This window comes from Myotis nattereri (assembly GCF_964212035.1).
Source record: "Myotis nattereri genome assembly, chromosome: 11".
Lineage (NCBI taxonomy): Eukaryota > Metazoa > Chordata > Mammalia > Chiroptera > Vespertilionidae > Myotis > Myotis nattereri.
In genome coordinates this window covers 16,174,039-16,195,383 of record NC_138086.1, presented here as the reverse complement: position 1 = coordinate 16,195,383, position 21,345 = coordinate 16,174,039, and the positions used below count along the sequence as shown (strand labels likewise).

Here is a 21,345-nt window from a genome sequence, read left to right as displayed (position 1 = left end):
CAGTGATATATGGAGATGATGTCTAAGTAATATTTCTCAAGATACAATACTAGTTGAGACAAGATTCACATTCACGTCCCCAGGAATAAACGTACATGGAATATACTAAACCTAAAATGTGGTTCAGGTATAACTCAGGAGGCTGTATACATGTTGATAGGCGAGATCCAATATGGGATTGAAAAACTCAATCCATGGAGGAAACAGAAGTGCGGGGGCTGCCTCCCGGGGTTGCCATGGGGCAGAGTCATCTCGGCCAGGGCTCGTGTCCCCTTGTTGCTGGTGAGGTAACAGGGCTGAACTCATGAGTACAATAAAACGGATTTTTAAAAAACCCAGATCTTTTTCAGTTTAACACTTCAGGACTCAGTACAACCAAATCCCAACATAGGGGTGTTAGCCATTAGGAAGGAATGTGACCATTTTTCTTAAATGGGTGGGCAGTGTATGTAGAATCGGAACTAATCTCATGGAGGGCAACAGTAACCTGGGTAGCTCCCATTCTGCCTCTTTAAAGTAGTAATGCAAAGTAAGGCTGCGACTCAGCTCATAATGCAGTTGGAACTCCTGGGATTTAATATTTAGGATTTGCTCACGCACCCATCTGCCTGCTCACCAGGGATGGACGCAGCAGTGTGTCTTGAGCACTTACTCTGTTGAAACCAGAACAGACCTCAGTAAGGTACCAGGCGAGGCCTAAAAGAACTGGCTCGTCAGGGATTCAGGCTAGTCTACAGATAATTCTAACACTGAGTCATAAGTGCTGTCAGGGAGGACTGAGAACTGGGAGACATCCGTGTGGTTCCAGCTGCAGTTAGTCCTGAAAGTCTCGTAAGACAGCTGACCTTTGAGATGAACTCTGACGTATTTAATTCAGCAGGTGGGCAGTGGGGAGGAAAAGCATTCCAGTCACATGACAGAGCATGTATATGGGCAGGAGTTGCGGGTGATAATGTCACATGACAGAGCATGTACGTGGGAAGGAGTTGCAGATGATAATGTCACATGACAGAGCATGTACGTGGGAAGGAGTTGCAGATGATAATGTCACATGACAGAGCATGTACGTGGGAAGGAGTTGCGGATGATAATGACAAGTTTGGTGCAACTTTGAGATTAGGGAGTTTGAGTACTTCTCTAAAGTGATGTAGCATATATAAGAATATTATAATTTTCTTAATATTCTTACTTATAGTTTATAATGGTCATTCACAAATTATTTAATACCAGTGTTGGGCATAATGATAATGATCAACCAAATTGAAAGCTTCCAGCATTGCTGTAATAGGGTTTATCCCTGTGGGCAGGGACAGTATAGAGCTTCACTACCAGTTCAGGTCTCTCATTGCCTGGGTGATAAGTTTTAAATATTTGTAATATCACCCTCATGTACAGTTGTATATGAGTAAACATAATTTGACCTACATATAAATGTATTCATATTTTTCTGAGGTGCTTCATAAATAGATTTCACTGAACTTAATTACATTTAAGAAGAGAAACTTAACTATAATCTTTTTTCCCAAGTGCTCTATCACATGCCAAAGCAATAATTGAATAGGAGCACATAGTAGATTAATAGCACTGTGCTTTCAGACTGAATTGTAGTCTGTCAATAATTCATCTTATAATGAATAATTAACAGATGAATAATGAATAATTGAAAAAGAGACAACCCAAGTTAAAATTAATATGTCTTTAAAATACGGCAAACTCTTACAGATAGAGTTATCAAGTAGATTAAATAGGAGGATTATGGGCCTTTATCTTCAGAGTGTTTTCAGAAGTAGCCTTTGAAATCCTTTTGGGCTTTAGTCATGAAACCTATTTTCTGTTTTAATATGGCGGGCACATGTATATCTTTCTCATGTGAACGGTTTTAACACTTATGCTATGTTTCACTCATTTGTCACATGTGGCCCCTGTATTGTCCCTAATAAATGTTTTTATCAGTGTTATCTATATTTTTATATGTGTTCCCAGGCAGAGGCTGAGCTTCTCAGACCTGTCTGAGCCCCAGTGCCTCCATAGTGTGCGATCAAGGACAGATGTGAACAGTGATGGTGAACATGAAAGCAGTGTGCTCTGTAGAGTTTTCAGGGAAAAGTAGTGGGATGGAAGGAAGCTGAAACTGAAAGGGTTCTAAGCATAATTAATACAGAATAGAGTATAAATTTAATGTGAAAAATGCCTAAGTTAAGTGAAATAAGTGGTGTTTGGCTCTCAACTGTTTACATTTTAATATGACCTGTTTTTAAAACAGAAAAAAATATATATCTGGTTTAAAACTCATGTTTCTAATAACTAATCAGTCCATGACTGTGTACATTATAGTTTATAAAAATAGAATTAACTACATGCAAATGAAAATAAATATTTAATTTGGATAAAATAAGCATAATTATGATTTCATTATTTTAAAATCTAATTAGACATTACCACAAGACATATTTGGTAAAATACATTTTAAAAAGCATTCATTTATTCTTTTGGAGTATGTCATATAAAGTAATTATATAAACTAACTCATATAAATCTGTTAAATGAATTACCAGCTAGATTTTGAATGGTTAAATAATTCATATCCAGCTTTTGAATTAATTTGCCTGCTTTCTTAGGTAGTTGGAAGACAGCCGTGTTCTTGAACAAATGGGCTATCCTTTAGCATAGCCTAGTGGCTAAGTAACAGTATTAACTTAAATCTCAGAAATACTATCCCCGTTTTTATTAAATAACATTTTCCTAATTCAAATGATATTTTCTAAACTAAAAGAAAGGTAAAATACAATGGAACTAATAATACAAATGACTGTTAGGACAATTAAATCTGCATTTGAAAAGGAGGAAGAAAATTAAATTGGCCATCACAAATAAGTGGAGGCATTTTGACCAGGACCGATCAGAAATCTGCAAGCAACTAGTTATCTTATAGTTAAAAATGGAATGAAAATTTCATGACTATATAACTATAGAATAGTTATGCAGTTAAGAATTGGTAAGATAAAATTGTAGTTTTATCACTGTCATATAAATTTCCTTTCTATGTAGATCCATAAACATGTTAAATTAATAGAAGTACTGAAATGCTTTGAAATTGTCATATATGAAGTCTCCATTTAACTTACATCACAAGGGTATAAAGGGCACTGGGCCCACGTCTTGCTGTAGGGGAGGGACAGCAGTTCAGCTCCCGACAGGTAGGACCGGGCCAGCACCAAGCAGGCTGCATTTCTGTATCCTGCTCTCCCAGAGAGAGGGCCAGCCAGGCACTTCTGGCGGGGCTTGTAGTGCCCCGGAAACTTATAGTCACTTACTTAAAATTCAGAGAAGGCATTTGCTCATAAAGTGAAATCACTGCACTCTAATAAAGTTGCAGTGTTTTATTTCTGATTTAAGGTTTGTGATCTTCAACTCATTTAAGGGACAATCTGATGACCGAGGGAAGGAAAATCTTATTTTTTTCAGGATGGCACTTGCCTGGAGGGTCCAGGCCTTCCAGAAAGGACAAGTCTGCTTTTTCCCCCAGGAAAAATGGATTCCTCATTTTAAATCAACCTTTTAAAATGACTTCACACATTCTTCTCTGAAATAACCATGTATTGGCATCGTTCCTTCACCTGAACCTATATTTAGCTATGTTTGCATTCCCAATTTGAATTTCCCTCATTTTGGCTTATCCTGACTTCATAGAAACCCCACTTCTTGTCGCCTTGTCAAAACTTCTGACAAAGTGTCTGCTAGGTTCTTCATACAGAATTGATTTTTTTTTTTCTCCAAATACAACTTCTCTTCAGAAGAGAAGTCCGTCTGTGGTACTTGATAATCAACATTGATATAGTCATTGTAGAATGATAAAAAGAGGAAGTCAAAAAGCCAACTTTCTTTTTCCAAATACCTTCATATTTAGGTCATTTTCTGTATGCTAACTTAAGTCATTAAGAACTCTGTTTTTCATTTTAATTTACTAGTGATTAATAAATTATGTGGTAATGATAGAAACATTTTCAGACTTTACTCCTTTGCAGAACTTCTCTGATTGTTCCCGTAATAAATTAGCCCTTAATGTTAACTTGAAATGTGGCTTTCCATTCAGCAACCTTTTACTCTCAAGATTTTCCCCAGCGGAGTAACATCTTAATTACTTTCTTCTTTCTGTTCATGCCTCAAGTAACTGCTTGCTTTTGGATTTAGACCTCCTTAAATGCCACATCTGAGCATCTTAAACAAAGGCACTTTAGGGCAAAAAATTAAAGAGGGAATATGAGGTCCTTTTTTCTTTATTTTCTTTCAGAAACCACAGGCCATATCATAGCTTATCTTAATTAAGTTGGGGTACTTCTTAAAAAATTATGGTGAAAACTAGTCAGGAACATTGTACAATTTTATAATGACTTTATGTATACAATTATAGAATAGTTTCATTTTCTTAATCCTTGCCTTACTATAAAATTTTTGTAGTATGTACTGACACAGTGATACTTTTTATTCTTTTGCATACATCCAGAAGTTTTAAAATATTAACCCTGAGTTAACAAGCACACATCTTTGGCTTGTTGAATGCTCGAGCACTTTGGGAGGTCACGAAAAATTTGGACAGTATTTAAAGATGTTGATTCTTCCTTCATTCCTCTGATACATGGAGTTGAATTGTGGCCTGTGTTTTGGTCTTAGCCAAAAGGAGCCAGGCGAAGAGATGTTGTGAGAGTTTAAGAAGTGAAAGGTGAACATGGTGCATATGGACAGGCTAAATAGCCATGTCAGATGGCGATTAAAGAAAAATGGAATTCATTTTAAGTAAAGGGGATAGGAGATGGGATATCCAAATGGAAGGGCTGCACAGCACTGAGCCAAGGTGACTTTGGGTGGATGATGGCAACACCCTGGAGCTGGAGTTTCATCCTTATATGGAATCACTGGCCTGAAACTCTTGTCAGCAGAGGGTCTGGGGGCTGCGCTGGTGGGCTTGGAATGCAGGTGGGCAATCGTGTGCCTTCAGGACAGTTCCTAGTCTCTGTATCAGTGGTTCTCAACCTTCCTAATGCCATGACCTTTTAATACAGTTCCTCATGTTTTGGTGGCCCCCAACCATAAAATTATTTTCGTTGCTACTTTATAACTGTAATTTTGCTACTGTTATGAATCATAATGTAAATATCTGATATGCAGGATGTATTTTCATTGTTACAAATTGAACATAATTAAAGCATAGTGATTAATCAAAAAAACAATATGTAACTATATATGTGTTTTCCGATGGTCTTAGGCGACCCCTGTGAAAGAGTCATTCGACCCCCAAAGGGGTCGCGACCCACAGGTTGAGAACCACTGCTCTATATGCTCTGACTCCTGAGATCCAGCGAATTTTTCCTGATCTTTTGTTCTCCTGTGGCGAAAGCTTAGAAATGGCCATTAAGGATTGTATTGCCCAGATGCAGATGGTGCAGTAATAGTTATGTTGAATAAGTACTAGTTTAAGAGCTAAGACACTTGTATTTAGGTCTCAGTTTTTTTACTACCTTGGTAAGTCACTGCATCTTTCTTGGCCTCAATTTCATCAGTTGCTAAAGGAGACATTAGACTAGAAAAATGTGAATGACTTCTAAGCCCCCTAGGAATTCATGACTTAGCAAATTATTTCCTCCCTGAGCCCTCTATGAGCACGCGCGCGCGCGCGCACACACACACACACACACACACACACACCATCCTTCCACGGCATTTCCTACAGATAGAGATGTACAGAGTTTTGGGAGAAGTGGGGGCAACATGGAGAGAGATGACATGATTTATTCAGATTTTCTCCAGGCAAGAAGAGGAAGTATGAAGACTGACTGAAACAATAAGCTTTATGTAACATTAATTTGAAAAATACACATAGAATTGTTTATACTCTGATAGTATTAAAAAATGGATATAAAAATTCAGAAAGAAATAAGTATACTAAATATGTTACATAGAATAATGCAACTATGGGTAAAATTTTCTAGTTTCCAGATTTTCTGTGATGTAGATATAGTCCTTTTATGATGAAAGAATGCAGTTATCACACTAAAATGTGAAGAAGCAAATAGGTTTTTCAAAATAAAAAATAGTTACTTTTTTTTAACCCAAAATCTGATTATTAGGGAAATTCATTTGAGAGGATTCCTTAAGGTGAGCCTTGAAGAAAGACTCTGTCACCCAGTCTACAAAGGAGCAGCACGGTTTAGGAACTTGAGCTCTGGGGCCAGACTTCCTGCCTTCAAATCCTGGCTTTCTCGCAGTGATATGCAATATGTTTAAGCCATTGACAAAACCCTAAAAAAGTTATACCTTTGAGTTGAGACACTAGTAAAAGAAGGAAAAATAAACATTTATGCTATGAAACAGAGTAAAAACCACTTTAATAACAACAGAGCACACACATCCCCTAATGCCTGATCCCTCTCTCTCCTTCTCAAGCATCCACGAGCCTGGGAGACCTGGGCTGGAGCCAGTCCTGCAGGCAAGTTGCTGCTCTGGGTCTGTAGCCACGTGCCTCCTTCGTTTCTTCATCTTCCCTTAGGTTTCTCTCAGCCCTGAAGTCCGTTTCTTTGGATTCTTTATTTTAAAACTAAAATTAAATCTCTCTTAAGGAAAGTAAGGTGGACTTGTTCATATTCTTGGGAAGGATGAAAAATAAATAAATTATTTTCAAGCCACCTTATTCTCATTAAGGACATCTTCATCACCAGGAAGCAAGATAAAATGTGGTTAAGAATACAGGCTTTGGGTCAGAGTGGGACCATCCAGTTTGCAGTTCTGTGGAACCATAAAAGACACACTCAGGGGGCAGACTCAGTGAGCACCAAAGCCCCGTTGAAGCAAGTCTAGCCCCAGAGGGGTGTCTCCAGCACAGAAGTTCTCCCACTGCAGACACAGCTGATTCTCACAGCCAATTGGCCTGGAGGTCAATTCCTCACAGTGATAACTACAACAATCAAGGCTTAATTACAACAAGACTGTGCACAAAGCCCACAAGGGGGTGCACCAAGAGTGTCTACCTCAGGTAATTGGGACACTTAGCACAGAAAGGAACTCTATCAACACAACGAAGCATAAAAAATGCCGAGACAAAGAAACAGGACACAAACGACAGAATGGGAGGAAAGCAAACTGCTGGATATAGAGTTCAAAACCGCACTTTTAAGGTCTTTAAAGAACTGTCTAGAAGCTGCCCATAAACTTAATAAGGCCCTTGAAAAGACTGGTGAGACCGCCGATAAATGCAGTGAGATCCTCAAGAAATCTAATGAGACCCTCGATGTTGTGATAAAGGACCAACTAGAAATTAAGCATACACTGACTGAAATAAAGAACATTATACAGACTCCCAACAACAGACCAGAGGAGCGCAAGAATCAAGTCAAAGATTTGAAATACGAAGAAACAGGCTTTGGAGTTAGACGGATCTGGGTTCAAATTCTAGCCCTGTCATTTTTATGCAATATTGGTCAAGCTACCTAACTCCTCATACATAGCCTCACTTTTCTCAGCCATAAAGTTAGGTTGCCCTGAGCATGAAATTAGATATACTCGTAAAGCATGCAGCTCAGTGCTGTTACATAGTAAGTGCTCAATTAACTAGTGACAGTTATTAAAATAAACATAGTCCCATGAATTATAATAAAACCTGGTTTTAACAATGTCTTTGATTTTATTCAGAAGAAAATGCTCAGAGTTAGATGGGCAAATAAGTGTACAAGTCCTCAGTAATTCCTGGAGAGTATGAGAGTTATATCCCTCATTAGGGCCTTCTGCTTAATTGTTGGTTTTTATTTACATTTTTATTTCACAGATATGAATGTAGGTGTTGGCAGTGGTATTTTGTTTCACTTTGTGTGCCTATGTATGTTTTGCTGCTAGCTTTCTTTTGTCTTCCCTATGTCCAAAGTTAGAAAAGTAGAAATATTACATAAGAGCTCTCTATTGTGCCTGAAGAGCTGACTTGACTGATTTATCTGATAAAATAAGTCCACATTCTGTAAAAGGAGGATATTTCATAGCAAGTGAGAATAAGATAGAGCTTCTCCCTTTAATTCAGCCCAATTCAGTATAATATATTAAAAATGGAAAATGCTGCTTGGCCAGTGTAGCTCAGTGGTTGAGTGTATAGACTCATGAACCAAGAGGTCATGGTTCAATTCCCAGTCAGGGCATATGCCCTTGTTGCGGGCTCAGTCCCAGTAGGGGGCATTCAGGAGGCAGCTGACCAATGATTCTCTCCCATTATTGATGTTTCTATCTCTCTCTCCCTCTCCCTTCCTCTCTGACATGGAAGGAAGGAAGGAAGGAAGGAAGGAAGGAAGGAAGGAAGGAAGGAAGGAAGGAAGGAAGGAAAGAAGATGCTTTCAACGCATATTTCCAAATAACTAGTATTGTCTTTGGTATGTTTAGTGCAATTGCTAGTTTTAATTTTCTTACCTGCATCATTAGACAAATAGTACTTGACCCTACATAGCTCTAAACAGTCTATCAGGTTTTGCTATTATTAAAATTTGTCCACTTTTTGGTAAATTGTTGGTCTTAATAATTTTTATGTTCCAAATACATTAGTTTTAATTTCATCTAAGCTATTTTTGTGTGTTTTAATTATAGCTTATACATGTTTAAGGTAGGATTGATAAGCTTACTTAATACTAACTAGCTCAAAGACAGTTATTTTGTTGTTACCATAGTACCCAAGACATTTGTGTGATTGAATAATTAGCCTAATTATATATGCTAATGTTTTATGAAAATAATCACTGGGAGAGGTTGGTGTGGTTGCGATGAGGGTTATGAAGCTGCTGTGTGGACATTCCCAACCGGTTCCGAGGACAGGACCTTGGCAGTTGCTGACACTGTTAGGGAATGCCCTTCCCCACACCCACTCCCTCCCTCTGTTGGGTCCCGATCAGATGTCATCCTACAGAGGCCTACCCTGACCACGCCCCATAGTCATGCCTCTCTCTCCTTACTGCCGGCGTTCTTTTTAACCTGCTTCATTCTTTCTAAGCTCTTATGAGTAGCTGATATTATATTGATCAGCTATTGTTTATTAACTATTCCACCAACTAAAATTGTGTCTCCATTTAGGCGGCTTGCTGGTGACTAGGTCGCCAACCAAATCTAACTTCAAGAGGATAGGAACCTTGTCTTTTCACTGCTCTTTTTAAACCCACTTTTTAGAAATTTGCCTACCACTTAGTGGAAGCTAAATAAATATCTGTTGAACGAATGAATGAATAAACAGAAGTTATGTCACATTTTTTAAATATTTGAAATAAGTGTTGGATTGATTGTTTGGATAGAAGCCTCAAGTTAGGTCATTATCTGATTGGTGATATTGGAATGTAAGTTTGCCAGAGTATGCTTCAAAATTTTATTGCTCCCAAATGAATGACAGTGTTTCATTATTCTAAAATTTTCTATATTACTAAAAATCTAAAGACAATACTATGGAAAAAAATGTATCCTTGCTTAAAAACTTTATATTTAAAGTCGTTATTTTCTATAGTGAGGCTTGCTTTTTTAATGACTTTTTGCCTAAATATGGTAAAGTAAATTTCTAATATTATCTATTATGTCAACATTTATATTTTGCTGCTAGCTTTCTATAATATGTGATTGACTGGTAGGAGGAAGTTTTAGCAACTTTTCCTGTAGGTAGAAGTATATCTCGGGGTTCGTTTATAAGAATGATGTATTACTAGTATGTAACCAATATTTATTAGCGGCAAAAAAGGAAAACTAGGTTGAGCTTTGTACATACTATTTTTGTGGAATCAAAAGTAATTTACTTTTCTGGTGATGGCTGATTTATAATAGTCCTATATATTTCAGAATTTGTTCTGTCAGATCTAGTTAGTGAACACTTTTACTCCATTTAGACAGGAACAAAACACTTCATGAAAATATTCTTCCCAACAACTGACAAAGCAGAACGAAGAGAAAATTTTTTCTTTTTTATTGAATTTATTGGGGTGACACTGGTTAACAAAATTATACAGGTTTCAGGTGCATAATTCTACAACACGTCATCTGCACACTGTATTGTGTGTTCAGCACCCCAAGTCAAGTCTCCATCCATCACCATTTATCACCCCATACCCTCCTCCACCTCCCTTCCCTGCCTCCCCCCAGCTATCTTCACACTGTTATCTGTGTCCATGAGCTCTTTCTCTCTTTATTTTCTTTTTGGCTCAGTCCTCCTCACAACCCAATGCCTCTACCCCCAAACCCCAAACAGCTGTCAGCCATCTGTCTGTCTATGAGTCTGTCTCTATTTTGCTTGTTAGTTCATTTTATTCATTCAATTCCACATATGAGTGAAATCGCCTGGTACTTGTCTAATTTAAAAGGAACCAGCACCTTGCTCAGAGAGATCGGTCAAGTTGTGGGCCTATAAATGAGAGAGAAGTTGGAGTAAGCAAAAGGATGGCTGACTGCTCTAGGATTTGTAAAGACTTCAGAGGGTCAGAGCATGGCTGTGGGTCAAAATGAGGAAGAAATGTAGGAGGCTGAGGATTACATAAATTAGAAAAGAGCATGAAGCATAGCAATAGAGAAGGGCAGCAGGAGCAGAAGAACCTGATCAACACGTGTGGCAGCAAGCTCACTTCATTTGGAAGCCCTGACAAAAGGAGGCGTAAGGTAGCATAGAGGGATCTGACGGGTCCACAAGGAAAAAAGGGTTAGTGCAAAGTAGTGACGGGTAGAATAGTGTCTGAAAATACAGAAACTATTAGCTTTCTCCAGAAGTAGTTCCAGTGTCTAACAATGCGTTTAATTCTGGCATTCTTTTCATAAATGATAACGTACTGTCACAAGGACTATTTCCTGATCATAGCTAGAGTTTAGCAGAACGGGGCATAGGTAACAGAATATAACAGACAGACACAGTTCCATATCCAGATTATATTTGAAACGAGTGGAAATCATTGTAAGTTCATGATAATGGGGACGGTAGCAAATGAATTTTAGCTGTATGAATGTGTGTCCTGATTATGAAAAAAGAGCCATAATCACAATTTTCACTAATTTTAATTAATTCCAGTGTTGATGACATGAACAGAGAGAGCAAAGGGTTTTTAAAGTATTAAAATTTCTAATCATTTATTCTGAAATTCTTTTTTTAAAATATTTTATTGATTTTTTTTACAGAGAGGAAGGGAGAGAGATAGAGAGTTAGAAACATCAATGAGAGAGAAACATCGATCAGCTGCCTCCTGCACACCTCCTACTGGGGATGTGCCCACAACCAAGGTACATGCCCTTGACCGGAATCGAACCTGGGACCTTTCAGTCTGCAGGCCATCGCTCTATCCAGTGAGCCAAACCTGTTAGGGCTATTCTGAAATTCTTTGTAGCCTTAAGGATAGTATATTAATATTCAATTCAGAGAGGAAAGCACATCTTTTTTATTTCCATCACTATTTATCTCCCACACCCTTTTCCACCTCTCTCCTTCTCTCTACCCTGGAAGTCACCACACTGTTGTCCATGTCCATAAGTTCGTTCTTTTTTTTCACTCAGTCTTTTCACACACCCCAACACCATACCCCAACCAGAGCTGTCTGCCTGTTCTCTGTCTATGAGTGTCTCTTTTTGGCTTGGTAGTTCAGTTTGTTCATTAAATTCAACATATGAGTGAAATCATATGGCACTTACCTTTCTCTGACTCGCTTATTTCACATAACATAATGTTCTCCAGCTACTCTCTTCTTTTGATACTTCTGTTTTCTGATGTGTGTGTCTTATATCTATAGCTATATTGTTGTCTCCTGAAGGCAGGGATACTGACTCTAACTTTATGACCATATTTTTCTGTGTATTAGATGCTATTTTTTTCTAAAATCATCAGACTGAAAATCGAGGGGCATCTTATACATAAAAGTCAGCCACATGGTGCACAGCTGCCCATACCTTGTCAAACAGGCTTCCTCCAACCAGGCGCTTTATTGTTACTGACGTCAACTGATGCCGTACTTGGAGGTGGAGAGTGCGCAGATGCAACAGGGACCAGAGCATTCTGAGCCCATAAAGATGTCAAAAAAATAAAAAAAGATACTAAATACTGGTAAACAATTGTCTTACTCTGCAAAATTCAAACTGAATGTAATCAGCTCTGCAAAGGAGGATGGAAATAGAGCTGCAGAGAGACAGTTTGGACCTCCTCCCACCGAGTGCATGATCAGACAGTGGAGAAAACAGGAAGAACAACTCCTGTTTGCCAAAAAAGAAGAAGGCCTCAAGAGGAAAACCAGCAAAATGGGCAGACTTGGAGAAGAGGCTTACGACTTGGATTACGGAGCAGCGCCAGAGTGGCTTATGTGTGTCAGCCAAGCTTATTCAGTGTCAGGCAAGAATGTTTGCAAGTGAAATGAACATTGTTGATTTTACAGGAAAGGCAAAATGGTGCTTCAATTTCATGAGGAGAGAAGAGTTGGCATGAGAACAAATTTAGCTCAGAAAATGCCACCAGTTTATGAGGATGATCTCGCCTATATAGACAGTGACTCAGAAGACAGCAGTGATATTATAGAAGTTGAAGACATTGATATGTCTGGAACTAATGGTGATGAAGAAGAGAGTACTGATTCAACAGAGGCTGAATAAAGTGATATGCTGCATAATATCATAGTACTGTTATGTGAACATTACCTGCTGTAATCCTATCTAATAATAGACAAACATGGTAAGTGACTGTACCTTCACTACACCTCCCATAGGCTAATCAGCGAGATATGCAAATTAACCCAACCAAGATGGCGGGCAGCAGCCACGCAGCTGAAGCGAGCAGGAGTCTTGCTTGCTTCAGTCATGGAGGAAGCCAAGGTTCCCTGCCTGCTGCTGCCCGGCTCTGAGCTCTGAAAGCAACAAAGTTTCAATTACAGAAGCTAAACAAACCCCAGATACCTGCTTTCAGCAGGCCGTGGCCTCAGGGCTGGAGCGAGCAGGAGCCTGGCTCTCAGCTCCAGTGACAGCATCAAAGTTTCAATTATAGAAGGTAAATCCCAGGAAAAAAAAAAAAAAAAAAGGAGAGGCTGGGAGCTTCAGTTGCCGACCAGCCTGAAAACGGCCCTCTGTCCCTCACCCAGACTGGCCAGGCACCCCAGTGGGGACCCCCACCATAAAGGGGGTGTGGCCAGCCTGAAAACAGCAATCAGCCCCTCATCCAGGCTGGCCAGGCACCCCAGCGTGACCCCCACCCTGATCAGGGACACCCTTCAGGGCAAACCAGCCGGGCCCCCACCCGTGCACCAGGCCTCTAGCCTATATAATAAAAGGGTAATATGCAAACTGACCCTAACAGCAGAAGGACTGGGAATGACTGGTAACTATGACACACACTGACCACCAGGGGGCAGAACGCTCAATGCAGAAGCTGCCCTCTGGTGGTCAGTGCGCTCCCACATGGGGGAGCTCTGCTCAGCCACAAGCCAGGCTGATGGCTGCCAGTATAGCAGTGGTGGTGGGAGCCTCTCCTGCCTCCTCAGCAGCGCTAAGGATGTCCGACTGCAGCTTAGGTCTGCTCCCCGCTGGCAAGTGGACATCCCCCGAGGACTGCCGGGCTGCCTGAGGGATGTCTGATTGCCAGTTTAGGCCCAATCCCCTGGGGAGCAGGCCTAAGCTAGCAGGTGGTCATCCCCTGAGGGGTCCCAGACTGTGAGAGGGCACAGGCCAGGCTTAGGGCACAAATTTTTGTGCACCGGGCCTCTAGTTACTAAATAAAAATGTGTTCTGCTTTATGTTTAAAATATTTATTTCTTAATTTTGGGTTGGAAAAGTGGGGGGCATCTCATACATGAGGGCGTCTTCTACACAGAAAAATACAGTACTTTGTAGGTTTGAGAACATATTGCATAAAATTAAATATTAATAATTTGTTGATGTGCTTTCAATTTGATTCAATATGAAATTCCTTTGTACTCCTCATCTTTCCACTTCAGGCTAACTCAGGCATCCAGAATCTATGCTCCCAAATTCTCTGAGCGTGCTCTATTGCAGAATTATAACCATCCACACCCTTGTCTGTCTCTCCAGCTAAGATTAACTCCTTGTAGACTGGAGCTTACTATTCAACATTGTTTGACCAGGCACTGAATACATACTTGGTTTCATCAAATTAGTCACTCATAATGTATTTTTGATTACCGTGTGCTCTTTGAATGAAGTGAATGGATGGGTGAAATTTGCTATAAATATAGTGATGCTTAAAAAGAGACATTAATCAGACCTAAAAATACATTAGATATAGTAGAGATAATGAATGATTTCCACCACTGAAATAGAAAAGCTATTAACCTAATAGCATAGGTTAGAAAATGTAGAAATCTGTAAAAGAAAACAATTTAAGCTGGCAACATGACATAATCTTAAGTACAGAATGCAATGGATTATCAAATACTTGATTGCTTCTTCCATGACTTTGACATCCTGACTGAAAATACATAATAAATAAGTACAGATTCTGTTGTAAAAACAGCTTTAAATACCAGTGCCCTGGCCAGGTAGCTCAGTTGGTTGGAGTGTCGTCCTGTGGGTTTGATCCCCGGTCAGGGCACATACAAGAGTCAACCAATGAATGTATAAATAAGTGGAACAATAAATCAGTAGTTTTTCTCTCTAAAAAACAAACAAAACCACAAACCCTTATACCAAAATTCAAAAACAATTTAAAAAATAGACAATTTTTAAAACTTTTTTACTCTTCCTTGAAGGTGTTATATACACAAAAGTATTGCCCAAAGTAATTGAGTATAATTCTTATTGGTCATTCTGGTCAGTGAATGAAAAGGATATAAAGATTATTTGAGAACAATATTCGTTAACTGAAAAATAGTGTCCCTGTAGGTAGGGATTGTGATAATGATATGTGTTTGTGAATATTTATTAAACTAAACAAATGTGCATATTTAAGAGGAATGAAAGGGGCTCTACTTCTCTTATGAAATATGAAAAATTATAGAAGGAAAACTGGTCAAACCTGGGTGATCAGCTAAGTTTCTAGACGGAGGTAGACTGTGATGACTAAGGCAGAAGAAATACTGGATGAAGGGAGTAAAAAGGTACAAACTTCCAGTTATGAAATAAGCCATGAGTATGCAATGGACAGTATGATGAAAATTATATATATGGCTAATATGCAAAGTGTCCCCGTGGGAGTTCAACCAGGAGACTGGGAGATCGATAGCTCGCTATGACATGTGCTGACCACCAGGGGGTGGTGCAGAACAAAGGGAGGCCCCGGCCGGCAGCCAGAAGTTCCCGATCTGCCCTGATCGCCAGCCAGGCCTAGGGACCCTACCCATGCATGAATTTCATGCACTAGGCCTCTAGTTGTTAATAATACTGTTTTGCATAGTTGAAAGTTGCAAGAAAGTAGATCTTAAAAGTCTCATCACAAGAAAAAATATTCCATCACTATGTCAATGGACTTGTTATTATTTTGCAGCATATACAAATATCAAATCATTGTTATATGACTGAACCTAATGTTGTATGTCAGTTATACCTCTGTTTTTAAAAATGAATAAATGAGTAAAACACTGTAAAATGAATAAGATAGCTACAATAAAACAGGAAAGTAATGTTGCATTTGCAAATACTGCAGATAATTTGGATATGGTTATCATACCCCGAAATACCTCTTTTTGCTTTGGACACAAATATACTTTGCTTTATTTAAAGGAAAACAACTTCCCATATTTTTGGTCTTTGCCTTGACCTCAAGCAAGACAGCTATGGACATTTGGCAGTGTCTGTTTAATCTTTCTGAAATTTGTACTTAGTTATAGAAAACTGCACATTGTTCTCTTGAGGGTTTAACCATTAGACACTAGGTACTCTCTGAGAGAAAGAAAGTGTTAGGTCCGTTTATAGTGAAAGGTATGAATAATTGATGGAGTATTTAAGGCATAATTAAAACTACTAAAGGGCAGTGTTATGCCATACCAGTGCTGCCTTGTTGGGGTGGTGGGAGTGCACAGCCAGTGTGGCTCCCTGTAGTCCTACCTCCAGGTCATTGTGGGGTAAACTCCTTAACCTCCCTGTGCCTCAGTTCTTCAACTGTAAAGTGGAATAATGATGATCAGCTTTTTAAAGGGTTTCTGTGAGGGCCCTGGCCAGTGTGGCTCAGTCGTAGAGCGTTGACCTGCACACCAAGGGGTCATGGGTTCAGTTCCCGGTCAAGGGCACATACCTAGGTTGCAGGTCAATCTCAGGCCCTGGTAGGGGCACATGAAGGAGGCAACCCATCAATGTGTCTCTCTAACATCCATGTTTCCTTCTCCCCACGCCCCACTTCCACTCTGTAAAAATCAATGGAAAAAATACCCTCAGGTGAGGATTAAAAATAAAAAAAGAAGATTGTGTGAGGGTTATTAATTACTTATTGTTTATTAGGAAAACAGTTAATGCTAAATACATTTTAACTATTAATAAACAATAGTTGATTCAAACTGATTTACAAATAAATAGTATGTTTTAAATTTATGATACAGTATTTTAATATGTTACACCAGTATGATCCATGTAATGTTAAGATGTTTTTCTATTACAGTGATAATTCAAAGAACATAAAAGTAATTTCATAATACCCTTTTTAAAAAATAGATATTTAAAAGTTAAAAATGAAAGTGTTTCCTTTATTCTTTGACACCCCCCTAAGCAATATAAACAATTTTGTGCATATGTCCTTGTTATATTAATATATTCAATTTACAGTAATTTTAGATGTCTGATATTTTCAGCACTAGAATCTTCTGCTAGAATCAACCACTTTTTATTTAATGTTCTGACCATTAAAGTCATATCATAAATGAGTTAAACATTATTTCTTAATTACAGTTATCCCTACAACTTTTATTTCTACAAAATCAATTGATTGTAATAAGTTATAAAAATGAAAAATTGAACTTCGTGACATTTAATTACATTAATGATTGATAGGTAATATGCATGAAATGAAAATTTAGCAGGCAAGGAGGAGAAAGTGTTTATCCTGCTACCAAATATTCAGTGAATGGATTGTAGCTACAATCTTGCCTTTAATGTTTTTCATGGTAATTGTCAGGAAGAGGTATGAAGAGTCATGGGACTTTAATAATATGCCTTGCCATTTTAATTGCTGAAAGAGAATCTTAATTGCCAGGAGACACATTACTAATTAAAATGTCATTTACATTCACTTTGAAATAATTAGTTTGAATATTTGTAAGAGCTGAGATACAAATTCCAAATTCAAGAGCATATTTTGTTAAAATGTATGGTTAAGAAAGGTTAACAATCATAAAATTTTAAATTTTTTAATTTGGTACAATTTGATTTTTTATTGAATTATTGAGCTTGAAGAATGGAGCTCACAGTATTTTATTTTACTTATTTTTCATTTCATTTATTTATTTATTTTTATTAATTACGTTTATTGGGATGAAATTGGTTCACAAAACCATACAGATTTCATACAATTCCATAAAACATCATCTGTACACTGCATCATATGCCCATCACCCCAGGCAAAGTCTCTACCTGCCTTTAGTCACCTCCACCTAGCCCCACCCCCCTTCCCCTCTGGCTGTCACCATGCTATTGTCTATGTCTCTGTGTTACGAATATATGTTCTTTGACTAATCCCTTCATCTTGTTTCATTCAGTAATCTGCTCCCTCCCCTCTGACATCCGTCAGTCTATTTCAGGTATCCATGCCTCTGTTTCTATTTTTTTAGTTTATTTCATTCATTAGATTCCACATATATGTGAGGTACATTTTATTTGTCTTTCTCTGACTGGCTTATTTCACTAGCATAATAATCTCTAGGTCCATCCATGCTGTCACAAAAGATAAGATTTCCTTCATTTTTTTATGGTGATGTAGTATTCCATTGAGTAAATGTACCACAGCTTTTTTATCCACTAATCTACTGATGGGCACTTAGGCTGTTTCCATATCTTGGCTATCTACACTAATAAAAGAGAAACATGGTAATTGGCGTACAATCGCTACCCTTCCCATTGGCTAATCCTCCTATCACTCACAGAGTAGGGCCAAGATATGCAAATTAACTGGCAGCCAAGATGGCGGCCGGCAGCCAGGCAGCTGATGCGAACAGGGAGGCTTGCTTGCTTCAGTGACGGAGGACTCCAACGTTCCCCGCCTGACTTGCCGGCCTCTCAGCTGCAACTCTAAGCAACTATGTTGCGAATATAGAAGCTAAAAAAAACCCCAGAAACCTGCTTTACTCAGCAGAGCTTCAGCCAGCCGGACCGCAACATTGTATCAAATACAGACGGTAAACAAAGGCCAGAAACCTGCTTTCAGCAGCCGAGGCCTCAGAGCTAAAGCTGGCCCAGAATAAATAAAAAAAAAAGAAAAGAAAAAAAGGAGCGGTTGGGAGCTTCAGTCACCCACCAGCCTGAAAACATCCCTCAGCCCCTCAGCCAGACTGGCCAGGCACCCCAGTGGGGACCCCCACCCTGAAGGGTGTGTGACCAGCTGCAAACAGCCATCATCCCCTCATCCAGGCTGGCCAGGCACCCCAGCGGGGACCCCCACCCTAAAGGGGGTATGACCAGCTGCAAACAGCCATCATCCCCTCACCCAGGCTGGCCAGGCACCCCAGTGGGGACCCCCACCCTGGTCCAGGACACCCTTCAGGGCAAACCAGCCAGCCCCACCCATGCACCAGGCCTCTATTCTATATAGTAAAAGGGTAATATGCCTCCCAGCACTGGGATCAGCGTGACAGGGGGCAGCGCCCAAACCCCCTGATCGCCCTGCAGCTCTGTGTGTGACAGGGGGCGGGGCCCCAACCCCCCCGCCCCCCACGGGTCCTGCTCTGTGTGTGACGGGGTAGAGCCATAACCTTCCCATCGGCCCTGCCCTGAGTATGAGAGTGGCAGCGCCCCAACCCCCTGATCGGCCCTGCTCTGTGCATGACAGGGGGGAGTTCCCCAACCCCCTGAGTGACCCTGCTCTGTGCATGACAGGGTATGGAGCCCCAAACCCCCTGATGGGCCCTGCTCTGTGCGTGACGGGGTGGCGCCGCAACCTGCCCATCGACCCTGCCTTGAGTGTGACGGGGCGGTGCCCCAACCCTCCAATCGGCCCTACCCTGAGCGTGACTGAGGGTGGCATCGCAACCTCCCAATCTGCCCTGCTCTGTGCATGACAGGGGAAGGCGCCCCAACTCCCCAATCGGCCCTGCTCTGAGCCTGACCAGCGGCTGCACCTAGGGATTGGGCCTGCCCTCTGCCACCCGGGAGCAGGCCTAAGCCAGCAGGTTGTTATCTCCCGAGGGGTCCCAGACTGCGAGAGGGCACAGGCCGGTCTGAGGGACCCCCCCTTCCCCCGAGTGCACAAATTTTTGTGCACCGGGCCTCTAGTTGTAAATAATGCTGCTATGAACATAGGGGTGCATATATCCTCTTGAATTCATGTTTTGGGATTCTTAGAATGTATTCCCAGAAGTGTGATCACTAGGTCAAAAGACAGTTCCATTTTTAATTTTTTGAGGAAACTCCATACTGATTTCCAGAGTAGCTGCACCAGTCTGCATTCCCACCAAGAGTACATGAGGGTTCCCTTTTCTTCACATTCTCACCAGCACTGTTGCATGTTGATTTTTTGAAGATAGCAATTCTGGCAGGTGTGAGGTGATATCTCATTGTGGTTTTAATTTGCATCTCCCTGATGATTAGTGATGTTGAGCATTTTTTTCATATGTCTATTGGTCATCTGTATGTCCTCTTTGGAGTAGTGTCTATTTAGGTCCTTTGCCCAATTTTTAATTGGATTGTTTGTCTTCCTGATGTGGAATTGTATATGTTCTTTGTATTTGAAAATTAACCCCTTTTAAGATGTGTCATTGGCAAATATGTTCTCCCATTCAGTAGGTTGTCTTTTCATTTTGTTGATGGTTTCCTTTGTGGTGCAAGAGCTTTTTAGCTTGATGTAGTCCTATTTGTTTATCTTTTCCTGTGTTTCTATTGCCCTCAGAGGCATATTGGCAAAAATACTGCTATGAGAGATGTAAGTCTTTTATCCATTTTGAGTTTAGTCTTATGTATGGTATAAGTTGGTGGTCTAGTTTCATTATTTTGTTTGCAAATTTCTTTGTCCAATTTTTCCAACACCATTTTTCGAAGAGACTGTCTTTACTCCATTGTATGCTCTTGCCTCCTTTGTCAAATATTAATTGACCATAAAGGCACAGGTTGGTTTCTGGGCTCTTTGTTCTGTTCCATTGGTCTGTATGCCTGTGCTTTTGCCACTACCAAACTGTTAGGATTACAGTGGCCTTGTAGTATAGTTTGATATCCCTCTGGTATTGTGATCCCTCCAACTTTGTTCTTTCTCAAGATTGCTGTGGCTCTTCAGGGTCTTTTTTTGGTTCCATATTAATATTTGGAGCTGTGAAATATGCCACTGGTTTCTTGATAGGAATTGAATTGAATCTATAGATTGCTTTTGATAGTATGGACATTCTAATGATGTTAATTCTTCTAATCCATGAACACTGAATATGCTTCCAGTTGCTTGTATCTTCCTCAATTTCTTTCTTCAATGTCCTATAGCTTCCTGAGTACATGTCTTTTACCTCCTTGGTTAAATTTATTCCTAGGTACCCTATTTTTTGTTGCTGCTGCAATAGTAAATGGGATTGTTTCCTTAATTTCTCTTTCTGATAGTTCATTATTGGTGTATAAAATGCCACTGGTTTCTGAATATTAATTTAATAGCCTTCTAAATTCACTTATTAGATCTTGTAGTTTTTTTGATGGAGTCTTTAGGTTTTTCTAAGTACAATATCATGTCTTCCGTGAATAATGACAGTTTTTCTTCCTCCTTTTGGATTCCTTTTATGTCTTCTTTTTGTCTGATTGCTGTTGAATAAAAGTGGTGAAAGTGGACATCCCTGTTTTGTTCCTAATCTTAAAAGAAACACTTTTTGTGTTTTCCCTTTGAGTATAATGTTGGCTGTAGATTTGTCATATATAGCCTTTCTTATATTGAGGTATAATCCCGCTAGTCTCAATTTGCTGAGAGTTTTTATCATAAATGGGTTCTAGACTTTATCAAAGGCTTTTTCTGCATTTATTGATCTGACATGTGATTTTTATCCTTCGTTTTATGTGATGTATCATGTTTATTGATTTGCAAATATTATACCAACCATGCATCCCCTGAATAAATCTCATTTGATCATGGTGTATGATCTTTTAATGTATTGCTGAATCTGGTTTGCTAATATTTTATTGAAGATTTTAACACCTGTGTTAATCAGGGATATTGGCCTATAATTTTCTTTCTTTGTAGTGTCCTTATCTGGTATTGGAACTAGA

At 39.6% G+C, this 21,345-nt stretch overlaps 1 protein-coding gene across 3 annotated transcripts in view; it reads left to right on the top strand.

The window, feature by feature from the left end:
• The window catches only part of CADPS2 (calcium dependent secretion activator 2), a 480,839-nt gene that overhangs the window by 257,696 nt on the left and 201,798 nt on the right, over nucleotides 1–21,345 (top strand). The gene's annotated exons all lie outside the window — the stretch shown is intronic.